This window comes from Lygodium microphyllum, chromosome 3 (genome assembly GCF_053477565.2).
Source record: "Lygodium microphyllum isolate KBCC chromosome 3, Lygodium_microphyllum_v1.1.10, whole genome shotgun sequence".
NCBI classification, from domain to species: Eukaryota; Viridiplantae; Streptophyta; class Polypodiopsida; order Schizaeales; family Lygodiaceae; genus Lygodium; species Lygodium microphyllum.
In genome coordinates, this window is record NC_141137.1 from 130,291,565 (window position 1) to 130,314,155 (window position 22,591).

Consider the following 22,591-nt stretch of genomic DNA (forward strand, 5'->3'; position numbering starts at 1 on the left):
TCGTAGTGCACTTATTGTAAAAGGTTGTAGAAGACTTGCTTCTTGTTTTGCATCAATTTTATGAAAATGGCAAAGAACAGTGGAAACCCCATCATAAGAAGCTAGACAAGAACAATTACCTATCATGGAAGTTTCATGTAACAAACTTCCTTATTGGAAAAGGCCTTTACGAATTTGTTTTAGATTAAGAAAAGGAGCCAAAGCTAAGTAATCTTGCGACTATAAAAGAATTAAAGGCAAGGAAAGAATGGAATGCAAAAGACAAAAAGATAATGTACTAGCTATTTGTAGTCATTAATAACATTGAAGAAAGAGAATATATCAGTAAATGACTATGTTTTGAAGGTGAGAAGCATTGCAGATGCCTTAGCAGCTCTACTGATGTAATGCCTGATGGTAATAATTTGGTTTCATCTACTTTGGGTGCTTTAACATTGAAAAGACCTAGAAATCTTTTATCACTTCTGTGTATCTATAAAAGCTATTTCCAATTTTTTATGAGTTGGTCTCTCTCATGATCACTGAAGAGATCAACATACAAGGTGAATCATCTGAAAGAAGTGGTGAATAGGTCCAAGCATTTTACTCAAGTTCAGGAAGGAGAAGTGGTAGGTCCTCTTCAAGAGGCCATGGTATGGGATGACGTGCAAGTGATAATCAACAAAATAGGTTAAATTAACGATTTGGTAAAATATATTTTTCAAGAGGCCATTGAAACTTTAGAGCTAGGGGGAGCTCTAGAGGAAGAGGTGGATGGTAGAACAGAGGTTCTAGCAACTCTAGTATTGTTTATCATTATTATGGAAAAATAGATCATATTGCAACCCAATATTATACTAAGAAGGATGGTAAACTGTAGCAAGGAAACTATGCATTGTCTTCATGACAGAATGAAGACAAAAATGAGATTTGTTTGTTATGCATCATATCACAAATGTTGTTATAAGAAAGGGAACACATAATTATTATATGTAGTATCTTGATTCAGATACATTTAATCATATGAACAACTTTGCTAAAAGGTTTGGAGAGATGTAGGATTTACAAAATCCAAGTTATATGCAGACCGGTGATGATTCACCCCAAATTTTACACATTAGAAAAGTTTTCTTGTTCTTATATGATGGTCAGTGTCAAATGTATTACATGTGCCATCCATCACAAAAAATTTAATATATGTTGACCAGATGGTAGAGTAAGGGTTGCAAGTTTGATTTAATATAAATGGTTATTTTGTGGAAGACTTTAATGATAAGTATAGATTGGTCACAAAAGGAAGTAGAGTTGGCTACATGTTCACTTTAGATGTTAAAATTCTTGCTATGAATATTGCTATGTATGCTAAAGGAAAAGAAGTGGCTATAGATATTGAAATATGGCACGAATGTATAAGGCATACAAATGTGCAAAAGGTTGAAATTAATGCAATCCAAAGAGTTCGTTACAGGGTTTCCTACTTTTAAAGTTACAAACTTTCACAAAGTGTGTGAAGCATGCCAATTTGATAAGTAGGTAAGACAACCCTTTTTGCATGATAGAGATGTGAGCAATAATTTAGGGGCCTATATAGAAATATCTCTTAGTAGTAGCAAATATTTTGTCGCCTTTATTGATGATTGTTTAAGAAAGTTGTGGGTGTATTTCATGAACGAAAAGAGTGATGTATTTGAGCACTTCAAAACTTTCAAGGCTACTGTTAAAACATAAAGAGGCTTGAAAGTTAAGTTCCTGAATCAAATGGAGGGAAAGAGTACCTCTCTAATGAGCTTAGTAACTTGTTGAGGTCTCATGGAATAAAGAGATAGTTTACTTATACATATATCCCATAGCAAAATGGGGTTGCAAAAAGAAAAAATAAGCATATTGTAGAAGTTGCACGCGCACTGATAGGGCTGAAAAGAATTTGCCAAAATATTTTTGGTATGAAGCTATTCATACTAATGTCTATATTATGAACATAACTCCCATAGTTGCAGTTTATGGAATGACCCCTAGAAAATGTTTTATAGGCAATAAGCCTGATGTGTCACACTTAAAAGTGTTTGGTTGTATTGCATATATTCATGTGCCAATGAGCTATAAAAGAAGCTTGATCCAAAGGCTAAAAAATATATTTTCATTGGACAATCTTTAGAGCATAAAGAGCATCAATGTTATAACCCTATCATAAGTGAGTTCAAAGTGAGCAGGGATGCTATTTTTTGTGATATAAGCACTTGGTATGCACGTAGTAGTGATGCATTGGATAACGATGATGATCATAATAGTTATGTGTAGAAAGAAAAACAAGAATCACATAGCCTTAGTGGACTAAAAACATCATCTGATACTACATATATAGTCAACCCCCTTGGTCTGGGATACTAAGGAGCAGCCCCACATCTTCAAGGGCACCTACAAGTATTATAGGTAAAGACAAAGGGAAGAATAAAGTGTTAGATGGTAATGATGCATCTACTAGTCATCTAAGGTTTGATAGAGATTCCAGTGGTTCAGAGAGTTTGGATTATGAGCTTAGTATTCCTTCAACCATGACACCAAGTACTTACACATAGAGCACATGATAATGTAAAGGCTCCATTGAGTGATTGAGTGGTACAGAGATCTAAGAGGGATAGATACCCTATTAAAAGATTTGGTTTTGAAGGTTATGTAGTTCACCATGATGCTTATATGGTAAAGGTAGTTGAGGACTTTGAGCACACTTGTTTTTAGGATGCTATTGATTATACTCATTGGGATACAACAATGGATGAGGAGATGGCTATACTAGAGGCCAATAAGGCTTGGAATCTAGTACCATTATCTAAGGGCAACAAAGCTATTGGTTGTAACTGGACATAAAAAGTTAAGCATAATGTAGATAGGTTTGTTAGCAAGTATAGGGTTAGGTTGGTTCCAAAAGACCATGGTCAAACATATGGCATAAATTATGAAGAGACATTCAATTAGTTGCTAGGATGGCAACTGTTAGGTATGCTATTGCTTTGGCAATAGCCAAAAGTTAGAGTTTGTAGCAAATGGATGTAAAGAATGTCTTCTTGTCTAGTGAATTGCAAGAAGATATATGTATGGAGCAACCAATAGGCTATGAAGATTTAGAGCATCCCACGTATGTATGTAGGTTAAAGAAGATGCTCTATGGGTTGAAGCAAGCACCTAGAGCATGGTCTGACAAGATTGGAGAGTATCTTGTCAACATTAGCCTATTGATCACTCACTTTATGTGAGAAAGGGAGATGCGAGTTTGATCATCATAGTCATCTATGTGGATGACTTGATTATTACAAGTAAGAGTAATAGTGGAATTACTAAAGTCAATGACCTTTTGAAGGAGAAGTTTGAGATGAAGGATTTAGGTGAGCTAAGGTGCTTTCTTGGTATTGAGGTAATCAAATGTGTCAATGGTATATCACTGTCTCAAAGGCAATACAGGTCGGATATATTGTCTAATTATGGTATGACAATGTGTAAGCCTCTTTCAGTGCCATTGGAGCAAAATGTGAAGTTGAGTACTAATGTTGGGGATGAGATAGAAGATCGTACTATGTTCAAAAGGATAGTAGGAAGTCTGGTCTACATGACTATCACAAGGCCAAACTTGAGTTATGTTATTGGCCTTGTTAGTCAGTTTATGCATATGTCTAAAAAGCCTCATTTGAATACAGTTAGACACATATTGAGGTATGTGAAGTCAACTTTGTATTATGGACTTTTTTTATGAGACTCACAAGGATATACAAGTATTTGGATATATAAATGCAAATTGGGCCAATATCATGTCTCAAAAAATATCTACCAATGAATTCGTGTTTTTCCTTGGTAGTGCAACATTTACGTGGAGTAGCAAAAAGTGCAACATTTGCTTTATCGAGTACAAAGGTGTTACTATGGCAACATGTGAGATGGTATAGCTAGAAAAGTTATTAGGTGCTCTGGATGTGTAGGGAGATAGTCCAATTATCATTCACTATGACAACATGAGCAACATAGTTAGCTAGGAACCTAGTGTTCCATGCTAGGAACACATTGAGGTGCATTACCACTTTATCAAAGAGAAGGTACTTGCTAGTAAAATTGACTTGGTATATGTCAGCACAGAAGATCAAATACCTGACATTTTCACAAAGGCATTAGGTGCAAAGAAGCTTCAAATTTTTTGAAGCTTACTTGGAGTTACAAAGATATAGTTGAGCTTGAGAGAGTGTGTTGAGATGGCAAGCTCAACACGTGTGGATATTGATGATAAACCAAATGGCTAGATGAATCCACACATCTACACTTAGCACATCGATGGTCATTATGATCCTCACAGGGCCACTAACTTATCACTTATTATATTTGGTTTGTTGCATCTACCTGCAAACTAGCATATTATAGCACAAGTCAATTAATTAGTCAATTATGCACTTTTTAACACTTAGTAGCCCACTTTTCTTTATGTTATATCTTATCTATACTTTGTGTATATTTTATTGTGTATGAAAGAAGAAGAAGAAACTAGCAAGAAAATGTTTTGGCCTCCATCTCTCTTCTTATGTTCTTGAGTGAGCTTCCTCTTGTGTGTATCGTGTGTGTTTGGCATAGCAGCTCAACCAAGTCCCTCCACCACATGCGATTCATGACATCTAGCATCATTGCCCACACCACATTCATGGAGGACATATCAATTGAGACTGGCCTACATTGTCTTCATCTATCTAACACATGTTTCCAGCCTCCATCATGTAGTCTACATAGATTTCTACTACATTTGTTGATCAGTCACATCATCTATAATTGGCGAGCTGTTGAACTGTTGCATTTGTGATCTATGATTGTTGTATGAAATACCAAATCATCATACATGTGTTTTTACTACTGTCAATTTACCACATCATCATACCTATATTTTTGTTGTTGTTAGTAAACCACATCATCATCAGCTTGTTGTGTTTGTAGTTTTCTCTTTCCTTTGCGTTTGTCTGAGCATTGATCCAGTGCCACACACTACTGCATTTGCGTCATTTGCATTTGGAGATCGCTTTGTTATGTTTTGGGATACATCAAGAGTACAACACACTCTTCCACTCAGAAGCCCTGCCTCAGTCCTTGAGACACAAGAGTTCAGAATATAGTTTTCATTCCTACATGATTTGTTTGCTATTGCATGAGCATTATATATTCAATATTCAATCATTCATTTAGATTTCATTATGTTCATTATCTCAAAGTTACTCTAATTCTAATTGTGTTCTTTTGAGTTTATGATTTGTCGCACACTTTCATTTAGGTTTTTGCATTAGGGTATTTGTGATAAAGGGTGTACGTCTACCTAGTGGCCTACCAAGTCTTGCAAAGGTGGATGGAACCATAGTGAAGTTTTTCTTCTTGTGGGTTTAATAATGATTGTTTCAAAAAGTAGAGGTGGTAGTTGATCAAGTAATGGATAAGAGACTAGTAGCCAAGCCCAAAGACTTTAACAAATTAAGGAATCTATCCCTACCACTACTGGAGGTTGATGAGATAAAGCAAGAGACTAGTGGTGTATGAAACAAATATGGTGGGTATATGGAGAGGCAAAAAAGATGTGTGGAAGAGCAAGATAGTGAAGTTAAGCAAGCAAGGGACACTACCATGTGCAAGGCCACGAATATGGTGGATCTAGAGTCAACCTCCTGGAAAGATCAAAAAGGAATAAAAGGGCACATATGCATGTTTAGAGAATATAATGTCAATGAAGTGGAGTTATGCAAGAGACAATGTATGTGTGATCATGCTCATGCAAAATGCTACGCAATGGTGCCACTTGGACAATTCCTTGGTAGGGAAATTGTTCACCAGCCCAAGTGCCCTTTTACAATCATGTCACCTTAATTATGCGAATGAAGAAAAAAAGTACAATATATAAAAAATGTCAAAAAAGAAAATATAAAAAACATACTATCACCACAAAGAGAAGAAACCCGACCCCTCTCAAATTAAAAGGAAAAGCTAGAGGAAATCATCCTCTTCTCATCAATTTGAAGAAGTAGGGGAGGGTGTATCCAAGCCAAAACCTAAGTAGAATATACTGTAAAACCTAAGTAGAATATATTGTAACACCAGCCAATTGACTACCTTGGTCAATATGTTTGCAAGTTATCGGATGAAGACACAAACTCTAGGTGTATGGGCCTAGCTCAACCTATTCTTTGGTAAAGTGGGAGTGGATTTCCACATGCCACATCCATGGTGTGATGATCAGATTTCCCACAAGGGCAATGACACTCTGGTTGTCACAATAGACAATAGTGGGAGAGTTGCATGGAAATTGAAGTATCGCCAATAAACTTCTCAAGTAGATAGCCTTCATGTTACCATTAAAAAAGCTCAATACTCAACCTTGGTAGTGGAAGCCACTAGTGTCTCCTACTTATGATTGTCCCAAGAGATGGGTTCCATGCCCAAGGTAAAGAGGTAGTCACCATGGGAACATCGAGTGTCAAAATCTCCTATTAGAGTTAGTGTACCCTTGCAAACATAAACCGGATCCATAAGTAAAGCCATAAGAATAGGTACATCACAAATATCTCAAAACATGAAGACATGCAATCCAATGTGACATCCTACATGTAGTGAAATACTAACTAAGCAAACTAATTGAGCTAGCTAATGTGGCCTAGTGTGAATCAATCAAAGAAGCTTCCCTACCATAGATCTATATGTGTGCTCCTGACCTAGGGTACCTTAGAAAAATGGATAGTGGGATCAAGAGGTGTGGCTATAGGCCTTGTTTAATCCATGCAATACTAGTCCACTAATGAAGAGCATACTTCTGCTATGGTACAAAAATACTATCCCTAGATCAAACTACCTCCATCCCCAAAAAATAAGACAACAAACCAAGGTCCTTTATCTCAAAAGTAGAACAAATCTAGGCCTTAATTTCTAATATAGCAAAAAAATCTAAGCCAATGATAAGTAAATCATCTACATATAGCATGATATACCTAACACCCTCTGAAGTAATATGGACATATAAGTTCAAGTCATAAGGGTAGAATGGTATTCGTGAGTTTTAAGAAACTAATCCATCCTCTGGAACCAAGAGTGTAGTGCTTACTTCAGCCCATAAAGAGCTTTCCACCAAGCAAAAGATATTATCTTTCTAGTTAGCTAAAGAAAATCTGAGAGGTTACTCCACATAGACTTCCTCCTCCAAATAATTATTCAGAAATGCACTTTTGACATCCATTTGTTAGATTGATCAATCATAGTGAGCGATGGGTGCAACCAATAGACAAAAGGATATCAATCATGCAATAGAAACAAAGGTCTCTTCATAATTAATACATTGCTTCTATTGAAGCCCTTCCAACACAAGGTGAGCCTTGTACTTATCTAAAGTCCCATCAACCTTTAACGTAGTCGTAAAATCCCACTTTATGTTGATGGCTTTCTTGTGGCTCAAACAATCCACCAAGGTCCAAGTCTCATTTCAGTCAATACTTTCTAGCTCCTTTTCCATAGTCTCTCTAATGTGACCACTTGGACTCCCTTGGTAAGATAACCATCACCTCTGTAGTCATGGTAGGCCACTAGGTAGCCACTTTGCACCCTTTGTTTGGTGCCCTTGTTACTTTTTGGGGTCGGATGTCTTAGGGTAAAAACACATAAAACCAAAAACACTCAAAACTTTGGGTTGGCCTTCCTTTTTAGCTCAGTTTTTAGGCATGAGAGGGAGTATTGAACTAACATAAGCATTACATAATAAATTATCCACTTAAATAATCCCAAGATACTTAATTAATAAAAATCCTAAAATGGTAAATGTTTCGAGAGAGTTTTAAAACGATATGCGGCATGAGGTCTCAAAACTTTCTACAAATAGGCACCCCTCCATTCATTCCAATCTCATTTTTGCACATTTCAAGTCCTCTAGCTTCGTTATCCACAACTTGTTCATGAAGAACATCTTAGTCGAGGCTACTTGGCATTGTCTCCATCCATCTGGTACCTGTTTCTAGCCTCCATCATGCAATCTACATCGATTTCTGTTGCATTTTTTGATTAACCACATCGTGTCTACCAACTAGCAACTTGTTGAACTATTATGTTTGTGATCTACGGCAACTATTGTACGAACTACCACAACATCATACCTAGGTTCTTACTATCATCAATTTGCCACATCATCATATCCACGTTTTTGCAACCATCGGCCTGCTACATCATCATCATCTTGCTACATGTATAGTTTTCTCTCTCCTTTGCCTGTCTGACACTGATATGGAACTACACACTACTATGTTTGACACTTTTCAACATATGGAGGCTACCTTGCTACTTTTTGGGATCCATCAAGAGTATGACACACTCTCTCAATCATTGAACACCTCTAGCTCAATCCTCAAGGCACAAGAATTTAAGGTACATTTTTCATTCCTACATGGTTTGTTTAGTACATAAGCATTATATATTCAATATTCAATCATTCATTCAAATTCCAGAGTGTTCATTGTCTCTAAGTTACTCTAACCCTAACTATGTTCTTTTGAGTTTGTGCTTTATCATATACTTTCATTTATGTTTCTATGTTAGGGTATTTCTACATGTTGGCCATGATTGGATTGGATGCCTTGTGATGAAATAGGTGGACTAGTTTGTTGAGATATTTACAATCACACCCATTGTGGCCTCTTTGTATGAGGCAGTTTAGGCTTAGGACATGCAGGTAGACTGAATCTCATATGCACAGAAAGGGAAAACTACTACCATCCAACAACTATAAAGCATTGTACTTGACTACCACTTTTAATATGGAATGAATACAATGTCATGATGCTTTGTACTTTCAGTTAAGTGTCTTGTCTTTGTCAGTCCTACAGAAGATTGTGTTTATGAGTACAAGCTGCCATCTTGGAACCTAATTCACTTGTGTAACAGTTTGTCTCTACTTGTCTACGTCATCATGAGTTTGGTCTTCATCTTCCATCTGCCATAGCATCTACCATGCTCTAGATTCACGTCTTTTGACATGATATCACAGCCCAGTCACGCATGGCACTGCTTCTTCAGCTCTCTTTCATTGTCATGTAACTTGGCTTGAGCTAAATCCCCTCTCATCTCCCACTTCTTCTCCTCGCTTTACCTACTTGGTAGCCATAGCCAAGCAGCTTGGAGCTTTCATATCTCTCTCCACAGTCAATATTTTTTTATACCTTCTTCTAGGCATATCTTTTGTGAATCAAGGCGCCTCTCTCTATTATGTTTCAGTAGGACATTGCTCATCACACAACTCAACATTGTCAACTCTTACAACTTCTGCCCTATATGTCTTCCTGTAGGTAGAGTAACATCTTCCACGTAGTCCACGTGAGTAACAAGAGTAGTTGTGTTACCCTTGATAGCATTAGTCCATATGAAAAACTTCATTTTGGTCATTGAGTATTAGCTTCAAATTTGAGATAAATTAGTAGTAAGTTGATTCTAGAATGTGCTAAAGAGCAAAAGTGTCACGAAGCATTTGGATATAGGCAACTCCATATCCAAGAAGACATGGAGCTACCTATATCCAAGAAGACCTTGAAGATATGAAAGTGCAAAAGTTTGCAGTTATTTCTGTTGCCTCAAAGATAATGATATATTTGCTTGAGGGGGACATGAAGACTAGTGCAAGCAACGAAGACCATAAAGAAAAAGACCAAAAGAGCAAAGTGAAGAACAAGTACAAGATCAAAAAGAGCAACCTGGACTACACCGATAAGAAGACCTACGATAAATTGAAGATCCATGCAAAAAGAAATGCTGAAAAGTGCAAGGGCTTGATGGCCCTTGACCCAATTTTTTACTAGACCTTTTAGCCTTGTAATGCCTAGCCCTAATGCTTCTTATCATAACCTTGTAAACTCCTCATGTAGCCATGTACTACAACCTCTATACACTTTGTGAGGCCCTTGTTACAACCTCTGGATGACCATCATGTTTGTGGTACCCACACTTAGCCTTTTCTGCAGCAACCCCTAGTGTTTTGCCATGTTTATGGTGTGTCCACACTTTGCAGGTGTTGCTTTTGCTAAAGCCTCTACACACTTTGTACTTTCTAGTTGTGATTGAGGAGGGGTGTTGACATATTTACAATCACACCCACTGCGGCCTCTTTGTATGAGGCAGTTTAGGCTTAGGACATGCAGGTAGACTAAATCCCATATGCACAGAAAGGAAAAACTACTACCATGCAACAACTATAAAGCATTGTACTTGACTACCACTTTTCATATGGAATGAATACAATATCACAATGCTTTGTACTTTTAGTTAAGTGTCTTGTCTTTGTCAGTCCTACACAAGACTGTGTTTATGAGTCCAAGCTGCCACCTTGGAACCTAATTCACTTGTGTAACAGTTTGTCTCTACATGTCAATGTCATCATGAGTTTGGTCTTCATCTTCCTTCCGCCATAGCATCTGACATGCTCTAGATCCACTTCTTTTGACATAGTTTTCTTTTTTGGAGGTTCAAAAGCATGTGTTTTGTTATAATGCAAAAGAGTTGGTTTGGTTGTTGGAGGAGTTGCATTTGTGTGCCTTTTTGTTTAGCAAACAACTTATCTAGGTTGCCTTTGTGCATTCATCTTGCATGACATGTTTTAGAAGAAATAGATAAAAGATGTGTTGAAAAATACAATAGAGAACTAGTAAATAAGGGATGTGTGAAAAAACACAATGAGGACTAATTTTGGTAGTCTTAGAGACATAGTCAATGTAGAGCAAGTTGCCAAACATAATATAATTTAGAAGTTGCGTTACAAACAATGCTACTCTAAGTTGCCCATCAATATAGAAAATGCATTGATCAAGTAGAAAAGTGTAGTCACAATATTGACTTCTTTTCTTTTGTGCTTGTTTCATGGGTGGATTCTTGGGATTGGAATAGTCCTTGAGCTTAAAGGAAGTTGCATAGCTCGGTTTTTAGTGGTGGAACATGAGGCTGAGTTTGTTTGACTTATTTATTTAATGCTAAATGTAAGAGATATCACATAAATTCCTTCAAATTGATGAGCTTTGTTTCCTTGCTTATGACATGCTTTGCACTTGCATATTCAAGACACAATGTGATTTTAAAAAGAGCTTAGAGCTTAATATGGCAATGTTGATCATGAAGTTGTTTCTAAAAGTAATACTTAGAAAATTAAGTTATCATTTTTTTTGGGTAGATTTGTGCATTGTAGGGTAGTGGACAACACAAATGAAGACAAGAAAGACTTATTAGCCCCACAAGAGATAACAAACAAATCGGGCTACTTGGTAGCTTGTTTGGGCCCTTTCTTGAGCATATGAGACATAGTTGATAAAAGTGATCCTATGAAACAAAGCAAACTTATTGTGCCCACATGGACATGGCAAATAAAAGCAATGCTCGCAAGTAGATAAACAACATGAGGATAGTAGTACCATGGAAGGAGATAACTTGAATTGGTAGTAGAAGAGTTTTGATCAAAAAGATGAAGAGGACATTGATAGGGTGCTAACAAAGGAGATGATAGAAGCATAACATAAAGGAAGGAGATGAAAACATTACATTTCACTCGAGCCGCTTCCTCATCAGCATGTTCTTAGTAGCCCATCAAGACATGTCCTAGAAAATGTTGTCTGGGATTTGATAAAAACCCGTGGAGTTTGCTAACTAGGCTCGCTTTAGTCTACCCCACAGTGGAAGTTTTACATGTTCCCATGAGGATCGACCTGAGTTTTTGGTTCCAATTATAAGTCAAATCAACTACTAATGGTTGATTAGTGTCAACAGTTCGAGTTTCCACTCCTTATAGAATTGCCTGATGAACTTGCATTGTGTTAGGTTCAAAGAAAATGGAAGACAAAGGGGAGTGTGGCACTTCAATCCCTTCTACCCATGTCTCTAAAGCGATGCAAGTAAGGCTTTCTGATCTCTAATGGTCTATCAAAAATGTATTTACTATTCTTTTTTAGGAAAGCTCTCGGCTCACTGAGTCCATCCAACTATAGGTCTGGATCCGTCGAGGTCCATCCTCCCACTTTGCTCAAAATAGTATTTTTAATTACCTAATTATCTACCACCTTAGATTCAACATATAAAAATAGCTTCTTTGATTATCTCCTGATACAAATTCGTTACACGCCTTTATTTCACGACACAAAGACTTAGTAAAGCAATCCCTTCTCAATAGTTCCTTTAAGAAAAATAACTTTTTATAATTTTTTTGTTCTAGATAGAAATGATGTCAACCCGAAGGCACTATTCTCTCCAAGTTTAGTTCCTAAACTAGTATTGAAACTTCCATGATACTATTTGGAATTCAAAGGGTGGTTGGCAGTTTGTAAGAGCCTAAGGAGTTTATGACTAGAGCCCCTTGGTATCCTCACCTCCTCCTACCAAAGGGTTCCCTATGATAAGACCTTTCATGCCATGATTAGTCTATACTCACTAATGCGAAAACAAAAAATAAAACCCCTTGGAGTAGTTTTTATCCATAATGGCCTTGAGGAGGTCTAGCACTATCAAAGAACAATGCCTTAGTTGGCTTTCTGTGCTCACCAGAATATTGCCTCGGTCTGTGGTCTCTATACTCAATTATCCATCTTTTAACCTGATGATTTTAGGAAAGATTAGAACCTAACTTACAATCACAAACATCTTATTTCAAGTGCATTATACATAAACTTTAAACAAATCTTTTCTTTCCTAAAATAATAATATCAAGGCAAAACTTAGTATAAGTGGCAATACCTTCCAATAGTCTTCTCAGAATTTCCCTCCCTCGAGATCTAGTTCTAATTGAATCTAAACAAGAATTGAATCTAGTTCTAATTGAATCTAAACAAGAATCCTATTTTTTAGAACAACTCCCTTAATGGACTTTTCTCAATGGAGTTTTGTGGATTCTTGCCTGTGATAATTTCAAAAAAAAATATTGGTTAGTTTTATTACGAAAAGTATTTTTTAAAACAATTTTGCCTCAAGACTTTTTATATACCGAGAGTTAGCGTCTGTGTTTATCCATCAGAGGTTCCGTTAGTTCAATACAAATCAAAGTTCTTAAGTCTTTTTAAGAACACAATACCTTCCTTGTATTTCTCCTTGGTATGTCTCCTCATATAAACCCAAATTATCCTTTGGAATTTGCGATTAAGATTTGTACATGAGATTTTAAAAAACATATTTTATGAATGCAACTTTTTGTTGCAACTCATAGAATGATGGCTTGCTAGCCGCCTTTAATATCAAAATATAGTACCTGGGGATCTATGACGAGTGCTTGGTTGATGGTATTTGTAGCTTCGTTTGTAATCCTAGTACTCGTCATTCCGTTTGTAGTGGTCATATTCACAGCGTTATTGGCAACTCCTACCTCTGCAACCTTCATAAATTTATTCTTCGGAGCCATGGTCTTTAATCACGAGGTGGTAGAGGGGACTTTGGCAAGATAGCTTGAGGGTTGTCGCAATTGGATTGATGGGGAATGGTAATCGCTAGGAATTTAGAAAAATCGAGTAGAGTCTTGATTCCACAGGGAAGTGGGGGTAGAAGGTATAAGGGATTCGATTCCAAGAGCTTCGTTTGTAATCCTAGTACTCGTCGTTTCGTTTGTAGTGGTCGTATCCGCAGCGTTATTGGCAGCTCCTGCGTTCGCAACCTTCATAAATTTCTTCTTCAGAGCCATGGTCTTTAATCACGAGGTTGTAGAGGGGATTTTGGCAAGAGAGCTTGAGGGTTGTCGCAATTGGATTGATGGGGAATGGCAATCACTAGGAATTTAGAAAAATCGAGTAGAGTCTTGATTCCACAGGGAAGTGGGTGTAGAAGGTATAAGGGATTTGATTCCAAGAGCCCGCATAGTATCCTCCTTGTCTTCGTGATGAGAATTCACGTCCTTGCGCTCCTCTTGCCCCACTCCCTCTTGCTCTATACTCTTGAGAAGAACCTCTCCTCTCTTGCTCAGGCTGCCCCCCAACGGCTCTTCATGCCCCATATTTATAGTGAAATTTAAGATAAAGGGTTGTGGCCAAGAAGAGGAGCTCCTTGTGGAGGGTATCTTGGCAATCCAGCAATTTGGAAGCTTTCAAGATGCAATTTGATGCTGGGATTTGATCTTTGAGGTCTAGAGAGGCTGCCAAAGATGCCATGACTGATTCGCCTGACTCTCAGATGATCTTGCTTCAATCTAAGCCTCTCGTGGAAATGAGAGGAGGGGGAGATTGCTAGAGTCTTCTGTTGAGATTGAGGAGAAGAATTCAGGCTTTGTCTCGTGATTTCAGCATCTCCAATTTTTTTTATTTTTTTCTTTAAAGCTTTAAGCTTCAAAGCTTTTAAACTTTCTCTTACTTCCTAAGTTTTAAATGCATTTAGTCAGTTCTGACTTATGGCCCATGACTTCCATTTGTGTGGTGATTTTCGTGAAGGATGTTTATAGATCCTATCAACCCTAGAAGGTGTAGGGTTACGGATTTTTGAATATTTTATTCGAGACTTCCTCTATTTAATGGTCTAGAATTCTCCAAATCTAATTGCAAGAAGTCAAGAAGATTGAAAATAAAGTCGGAATATCACATCCTCTTCCCCTTAGAGGAATCGAGATGCCCTCATCTCGAATGAAACTGGGGATATTGGTTACATAGTGATTTTTTGTCAACCCAAGTAGTATACTCTTCAGGATAGTCTTTCCACTAGACAAGATACTCTCTAAGGGTTTTGCTCCTTAGAGTTTTCTCCCCATGTCAAGTATCTTTTCTAGTTGAAGTTTGAGGACTCCTTGACTTGGCATCACAATTTGTTGGTCGTTAAGTACATGATTTGGGTTAGGAACATATGCTTTCAATAGACTGACATGAAATACATTATATACTTTCAAGTTATTAGGGAGTTGTAACTTGTAGGCATTTGGTCCTAGATACTTTAGCACCTTATATGGTCCACAATACATGGGACTTAGCTTCTTGAATTTCCCCAAATATAAGGAACTTTTCTTTGGACGAACTCGTATGAAAACCATGTCACCTTCTTTGAAAATGCGTTATTGTCTTCGTTGATCGACATATGCCTTTTGTGGATCCTTGGCAGCTTGAATATCTTGCCTTATAGCCTTTACTTGCCAATTCATTTCTTCGAGCATTTGCATAGATACTTCTACCCGTAGAGTAGAATCAGAAAAAATGTGGTGTAAGACAATCTTACCCATATAGTGCCTGAAAAGGAGTCATTTGAATACTTTGATGGTATGATGCATTGTAGGCGAATTCAACTAAGGGTAGGTATTGGATCCACCGTTTGGGCCCCCTATTACAACAAGCTCTCATTATATCTTCAATAACTTGGTTGACCTACTTTGTTTGACCATCGGTTTGTGGATGGTAGACAGTATTGAAGCAAAGCTAGGTTCCTAGAGCTTCGAACAAACTCTTCCAAAAGTTTGATGTGAAGAGAGAATCACGATCACTATTGATTCTCTAGGGTAATCCATGTAATCTGAAAATTTCCTTAATGAAAATCTTGGCGATATCGAAAGCCTTGTCTTTGGTTTTTACAGGAATAAGGTATGTAACTTTTGCTAGCATGTCAATGACTACCATTATGGAGTTATATCATCATTGTATCGGGGGTAATCCAACTATGAAGTCCATGCTGATATACTCCCATTTCATTTGACAGCATATGTCAAGTAACTAGAGTTTTCCTGGCAACTTGACACGTTCAGCCTTAATGGGTTGGTAGTTTTGGCATTCTGAGTACATCACCCTTGAGTTGTTCTCAATAGAAACTTCTTCTAACTATATTAAGAGTCTTAGCATAACAAGGATGACCCAAAAATGAAGAATTGTGAGCTTCCTATAGTATTTTCTTTTTGAGTTCCTAACTTGCAGGAATGCATAGTCTTGTCTTAAAATAGGCAAGCTCCTCATTTATAGAAAAATCTCGATACTTAGACTTGAGTTTTGGATTTGAATCCTTAACTGAAATCTCTCTTAACAATCTTTGATAGCTTGGATCATTATTGTCTCTTCTTTAGCCATTTCTATGAGAGGGTTACTAGGCATTGAAATCATTGTAGTAAGAGTTCATGCCCTAGATGGTTCCTCTAGGATTAGAGCATTAAGAAATGATTTACAACTTAGGGCATCCACAATCACATTCTCCTTGCCTATTCTATATTTGATTTCAAAGTCAAATTCTTGCAAGGTTTTAATCCATTAGTGTTGTCTCATATTGAGATTTGGTTGAGTAAAAATCCACTTTAGGCTTAGTAATGACTAGAGAAAACCTATTACCAAGCAGATAATGGCTTTCTTGCGCCTTTGTTGTCTAGCTTCTATGCTAGTTGGGCTATTATTGCCCATCCATATTAGAGAGCAGATTCTATGTATGCTTACCCATCTATGCACATGTCTATTGTTGTATACCTTAGAAAGCCACTTGTATGGATGATGTTGTACATGTATTTGCGCTTCTCCTGGAGCTAACCATTGCAGGATCTTATGCCACTTACCGGTCTTGCATTGAATTGGATGCTACTATGTGGTCTGATGTACTACAAAGTCATGTTTGCCATTATGGTTATGGGTTGATTTCATGGCTAAATACCGTATGCTCTTATGATAGATGTCTTATGCCTTACCATACTATGGTTGGTTATGTCATGCAGGACTATGACTCTTCTTCATGTGGGAGCTTTTGCATCCTTGGCCGATGCCTTTATGGCTTCCCCTCCATTGAGATTTTATGAGACTTTGCAACATGCTTTTACTACTAATGTACTTGCAGATGATTGTCTTTATGAGCAAGTTCCCTTTGTTGGGATAGCCCTTGACTCCTTGAGCTTCATGGATGCTATGGATAGCCCTATTCATGATGACTTGGATTCCTTGTCGTCTTCTTCAAGTTCTTTAGTTACAGATGTTATATCCTTCCATTGTGGAAAGCTTGGGCATGTTAAAAGAAAATGCTTTAAACAGATTAGAGAGAAATAGAGACAAAGACGGACTCAATATGAGCAGAGAGTTAGAGATACAACAGATGTAGTAGGTGTTACCACTCTTACTAGTGGTGAGCTACATGTGGTTACCCATGATGATACGATAGAGCATGTACTCTTGTCATCGTGTATCCCTACAGCTTACTTGCTAAATGATCATGCCTATGCCTTTGATTGGCTTTTGGACTCCATGGCATCTTGTCATGTTACCCCTTATAGAGCATGGTTCTCTTCTTACAGGAAGGTTGACGAATGTATTGATTTGGGCCTTGAGCAATCTTATGCTCTTGTTGGTACACGGGATATACACCTAGCTTTGCCTGATGAGACTTCTCTTGTGCTCAGGGATGTTTTATATGTTTCCATGCTCAGTAAGAGCTTGATTTCTGTCAATCAGTTGCATGATGCATGATATATTATTTCTCTTCAGGATAGGTCATGGAAGATTTGTTGTGCTTGCTTGGTTTTGACCAGAGTTTCTAGAGATGGTTCTCATTACCCAGTGCATGTCTCTCATGTGGGAGATTCTATGGTTGCAGTTATGGGGATACCACGTGCATTGTTATGGCATCATTATCTAGGCCATATGCACCACAGAGAGATCAAGCTATTGTCTTGTATGGGCTCCTTCCTGCCTCCTTTGTCACATGCAGATCTTGATGATTGCCATGATTGTACTAATGGTCCTTGCAAAGCCCCTTTGGCTCATGGCGATCGTGAGAGGCATGATCCTCTAGATCTTGTCCATTGTGCAGTGTATGGACCTATGCCTTCCCAATCACTTGGTGGAGCATTTTACTTTATGACCTTTGTGGATCATACTACCCACCATGTTTGGGCTTTTCCCTTGGTACGGATTGAGGATGCCGCAATTATGCTTGATAGGTTTATGGATTCTGCTGATTGCAAGCCTAGGTGCTTGCAAATGGATTATGAGAGTCATGCTATCTCTCCCAGCTTTCAATCCTATTGTCAGCAATCTGGCATTGATTTTCTATGCCCACAGTATTACAGGATTGCTCATGGCATGTACCTAACTCTACAGGCAAAGGTTGCCTCTATGCTTACCACAGCTAGGTTATCTTATGGCTTTTGGACTGAGGCCCTTATGATGCAGTCTACTTGCTTAATAGGGTGTCGTGTCTGACTTTGGATGGTAATATGCCACACAAGGCATGGAATGGCATGAGACCCTCCTATGATTACTTGAGGATGTTTGGCTGCCAAGCATTTGTATGTATGCGAGATATGCCTATGTCACGCAGATGTATCCTCCATGTTTATGGAGATGGTGACTTTTAGGCTTACAAGTTATATGATTTGGATGCCTAGCAGGTTATACGTAGCCGTCATGCTATCTTTTATGAGACCCAGACATCTCTCAATCCTCTTGATCCGCATTCAGTGCACTTTATGGTTGATGCAACAACAAGTCTTCCACTTTGTTGAGGCCACATACTATCTTGAGACCTTGTTTGACATGTGTTCGAGATCTTGGCCCTTCTTCTTTGATTGACTTTGGAGAGTCTATGTGCTCTTAGACGTCTCCTATGCGCCACGCTGATACTATGTGCTACTCTAATGCTTATGCATTACAGCCTTGCACTCATGAGTTGTGCTTGCTTTATGAGAAGCATTATTGGACTGCTCCGTTATATGGAGCTATGAGATTGCTTATCTCCTGGATGTCATGGACTTGGGGATTCTTCACTCTTCTACAAAGGTTCCGGATGTTTATTGCACAGCTCACTTTTTGATTGGGCATTGGGTGAGATGTCATGAATATTCACCTTGTCTCTTTCTTTGTTTTTTCACTCCCTTGCCCATTGGCCTTTTAGTGAGAGGTTGTTGGGGTAAAAGGTCCTTGCGCCTGCCTGTGTATAGTGACCGCCCATATTCTTTATTCATATATGTACAAGATAGTGCAATAAGGCTGCTATACCATTCTTGACGGCACCTACATTGTGTTTGCTCTTCTCTCCTACATCTTCCTCTTCTCCTTCTCCACTGCCATTGCATCCCCTTCAAAAAGCTTAGCATTTGATCATACATCATGTCATCTCCATAAGAAATATGTTCTTTCTCTCATCTACATCATTTTGTTATGGTGCATACACCATGGTACATTGGTGTTTTATCCCATGTTTAGCTAGAAATGCATTAAGCTCCTTACCTCTTGTCTTCCTTTCTAGTATGTCACCTCAATTAGTTTGTGAGCTATTGAATTTTGGTTAAATTAGTGTTAGTTTATGGTGGAAGATTCCACATTAGTATTAGAGAAAAGCTCTAATTGGTCGAGCAATCAGTGTTAACCATGGCTTTCTTGCATCCATGAAACACTCTCATCATCACCGTCATCAAGGAGTATTCTTTAGTCTACTAGACAGTCTCCTTATCCACTAGCTTGATAATTTAAGTTTCTCTCTCCTCATTGAAGTTGGGGGTCAATTTTTTTATCTTTCCAAGACACCTTTCCTTCTTCATCAATCTTGATATTCTACCCTTATACATGCATATAAAATGGAGCCAATGAAGTTATTTTATTATTCTTTTAAAAGACCTATTCATTTCCTTCAAAGTGTCCACCTATCTCAAAGGAGTGTGGGGGCAAGTGTACAATAAGCATTGAGCTTATAAGGTTCAAGCTTAAATCCTTACCAAGGATCCCCATCCATTTTATTGCAAGAGGTGGTGTATCAACTTCTTCTCATCAAACTGACAAGAAAACTGTGCAAGTTGGAAGGGGCACTACAATTGCCACATTGAGGACCAGTTGTGTTGTCGCACCAAGAGCTGTTACATGAGTCTATATGGCTTGTCTACAAGTGTAAGCCTACCACATCAATTCCTACAATCTTGCATATACCTACAAGCTACAATGTTGTCCAACAATAGGCTACTAATATTAGGCCATCTTTCACACAGGAGGGAAGGAGGGCCTACTTATTATAGCCCCCCACTTATTTATGACATGCTTGCAATAGTGTTTATAAAAAAAGTGGGCGATTTGGGGAGAGGACCACTAATTGTAGTTGCCTACTATGAAAAAGAAGGGAGTTATTATAGCTCCTATTATTCCTATTGTCTCAATCCAACCAATACAATTACAAGCCCATTATTTTTAATACTTACCAAAAATACTATTTTGGAAACCTAACTAGAATAACACAAATTGGAAAGTCTATTACTTAAATTTCTAAGCTCTCAAGCTAAACTTTCTATTTAAGGTTCCTATTCAAAGGCCCAAACTTTTGTTCACATGCAAAAAGCGCAAGCTATTGTACACACATATAGGTTCACATATAGAGGGTTTCTTCTCAACCAACTTTCTTCGACTTTGGGCCTATTCTTTTGCTACTACATCACACTTTTTTTTTTTTTGAAGAGTATTATCTTTGTGGCTGTGCTTAAAATTCCAAAGTGATGGAAGTCGACGAATGCTTCAATAATAATTTCTCACTTTCTAAAATTGCCCTTCAACAACAAGTGGAGTTGTTTCAAGATAACTTAGCCGAAATTATAAGGACCCTTTAAGAGCATGAGTGCTAAAACCAAGCAACTCAAATTGGAGATAACTACATCTCTCACATCCTTTTTGGTATTTTTGATACCAAACAAGCCCAAAAAAGACAAGAAAATTAGTCGTAAGTCATTTTCATTTACTAAATTTGATGAAAGAAGACATGAAAAGTTATTTTGTCATGGTTGAGTCAATTTGATGACTATTTGTCCTGAGAATCTTTAATTGAGAATGAAAAAGTCAAGTGCATTATTGGGATTTAAAGGCCATATGTGCCTAGCCACCTATATTTACTTATACTTACCGCCTGCACATCTATACACTATAGGTGGTAGCCGCCTACCACTATCACTTTATTCTTTATTCTTACTATTAAAATTCTATAAGGGAAGGCAAGTCACACATTATGACTGTTGGAGTTTCCACATACAATCTTTCTCTCTCTTGCTTGAACCTCCATGGCTCTTGCCTCTTCCTAGCTTTCACTCTTCCTTCACCTTTCAACTAGTATTAGAGTGGCCATTTAAGAAGCTTCACCAGCATTGCATTTAGCTCAGGAAGAGAGCTTGACTTATAGCTTTCATGGCAATCCCATTTCAGTCCATTGAGGTATGCATTGACTTCCCTATCTTCAACACTTGTTCTAAGCTTGTTGAGGAGCTTCCCAAGGTTTAGTTGAGCCCTATTAAGTGCTACTGGGCTAACAATCAACCATTATATCCATTTTGAGTAGATACAGAGCATATTGTAGAAGTCATCAATAGTTATAGTAGCTAGACACGACTTTCATATTTTGGCCATAACTTTTGTATATGATATCGGATTGAGGTGTTCTATAGCTAGAAATAAAGATAAAGGATACAACAGGAACTATAGATCTAAGTACTCATAGAGTTAATTCTATGTAGGTTTTAGCTCTCTTTTACACAAAACAAAAAAGTTTTGGTTTGAATAGCAAGCTTGCAGATTATAGAGCATTATGTATTATATCTGTACATTCTATTCAAGTCTTCTATATGCTTATGTTGATGCTCAGCATTGATGAATGTTCAGATGTATTTATGGTGACCTTTCAAGCTTGGATTTGAGCTTTGTTGAATGTATTTGGGTATTAGCCATTTGCCTTAGTGATTTCTCACTTGCGAATTGAAGACGTAGTGGATGTATATGCTCGTGGATGTATCATTGATGCACTTGGGCTTCCTAGATGTAATGTGCTTGATACATTGAGCCTTGATGTGCTCTTGAACATTTTAGATTCACTTCCAGTGGAAGATGCATGTATTTACATTGCAAAGCTTACTTATTTGAGTCAATGGGAGACTATGCTTTTTTAGTTTATGCTACACTATTAATTGAAAAGATTCATAACTGTGAGCTGATTTGCTTTTGATCTTGGATACATTGTACCTATCATAGTTAATGGGTTGTTAGTGGTGGTACATTCTTGATATGCATTTTTATATGCATCTATGTATCTGACACCTTGGATATCTTGACAAGTGGCTTATGCTTGTCTTGCACTACTACTCATATTACATATCCTAGTTGCTATTCGAATATTCCTAGCAGTGGAACCTTATTCCATTGGTCATTTGCATATAGACATATGGTCATTTACTACAGATTTATGGACAACCATGCTGAAATTTATTTATGTGTAGTTTTTTTTAGAGCGGACACTTTGAGCACTGTAGTGCCTATTATTTATTTGACTAGTTTCTTTGAGAGCAATCACTTTGTTTGAGCATTGTAGTGCCTACTCTTTGTGGATAGTTATGCACTCTTTTACTCCCCACTTCTTGCTCTGACTTTTGGCTTAATTTTAGGACTATCTTGTAGTTCCTTGCAAATGTAATGGCATGTACTTCAAATGCATCTAATGGCTGTGCTATTTTCAACATCAAGAAGTTGAATGGTAACAACTTCCACTATTGGAAAATGCAAATATGGCAAGTATTATTGCAAAAGAAGTAGGTTAGGCCATTAAAATCCAAGGGCATAAATCCAAAAAATTAGGATAAAGATTAGTGGGACAAGCTTGATGAGTTATGTAAGTCTACTATCATACTATCCTTGTCTAAGTAGGTGTACTTCAATGTTAT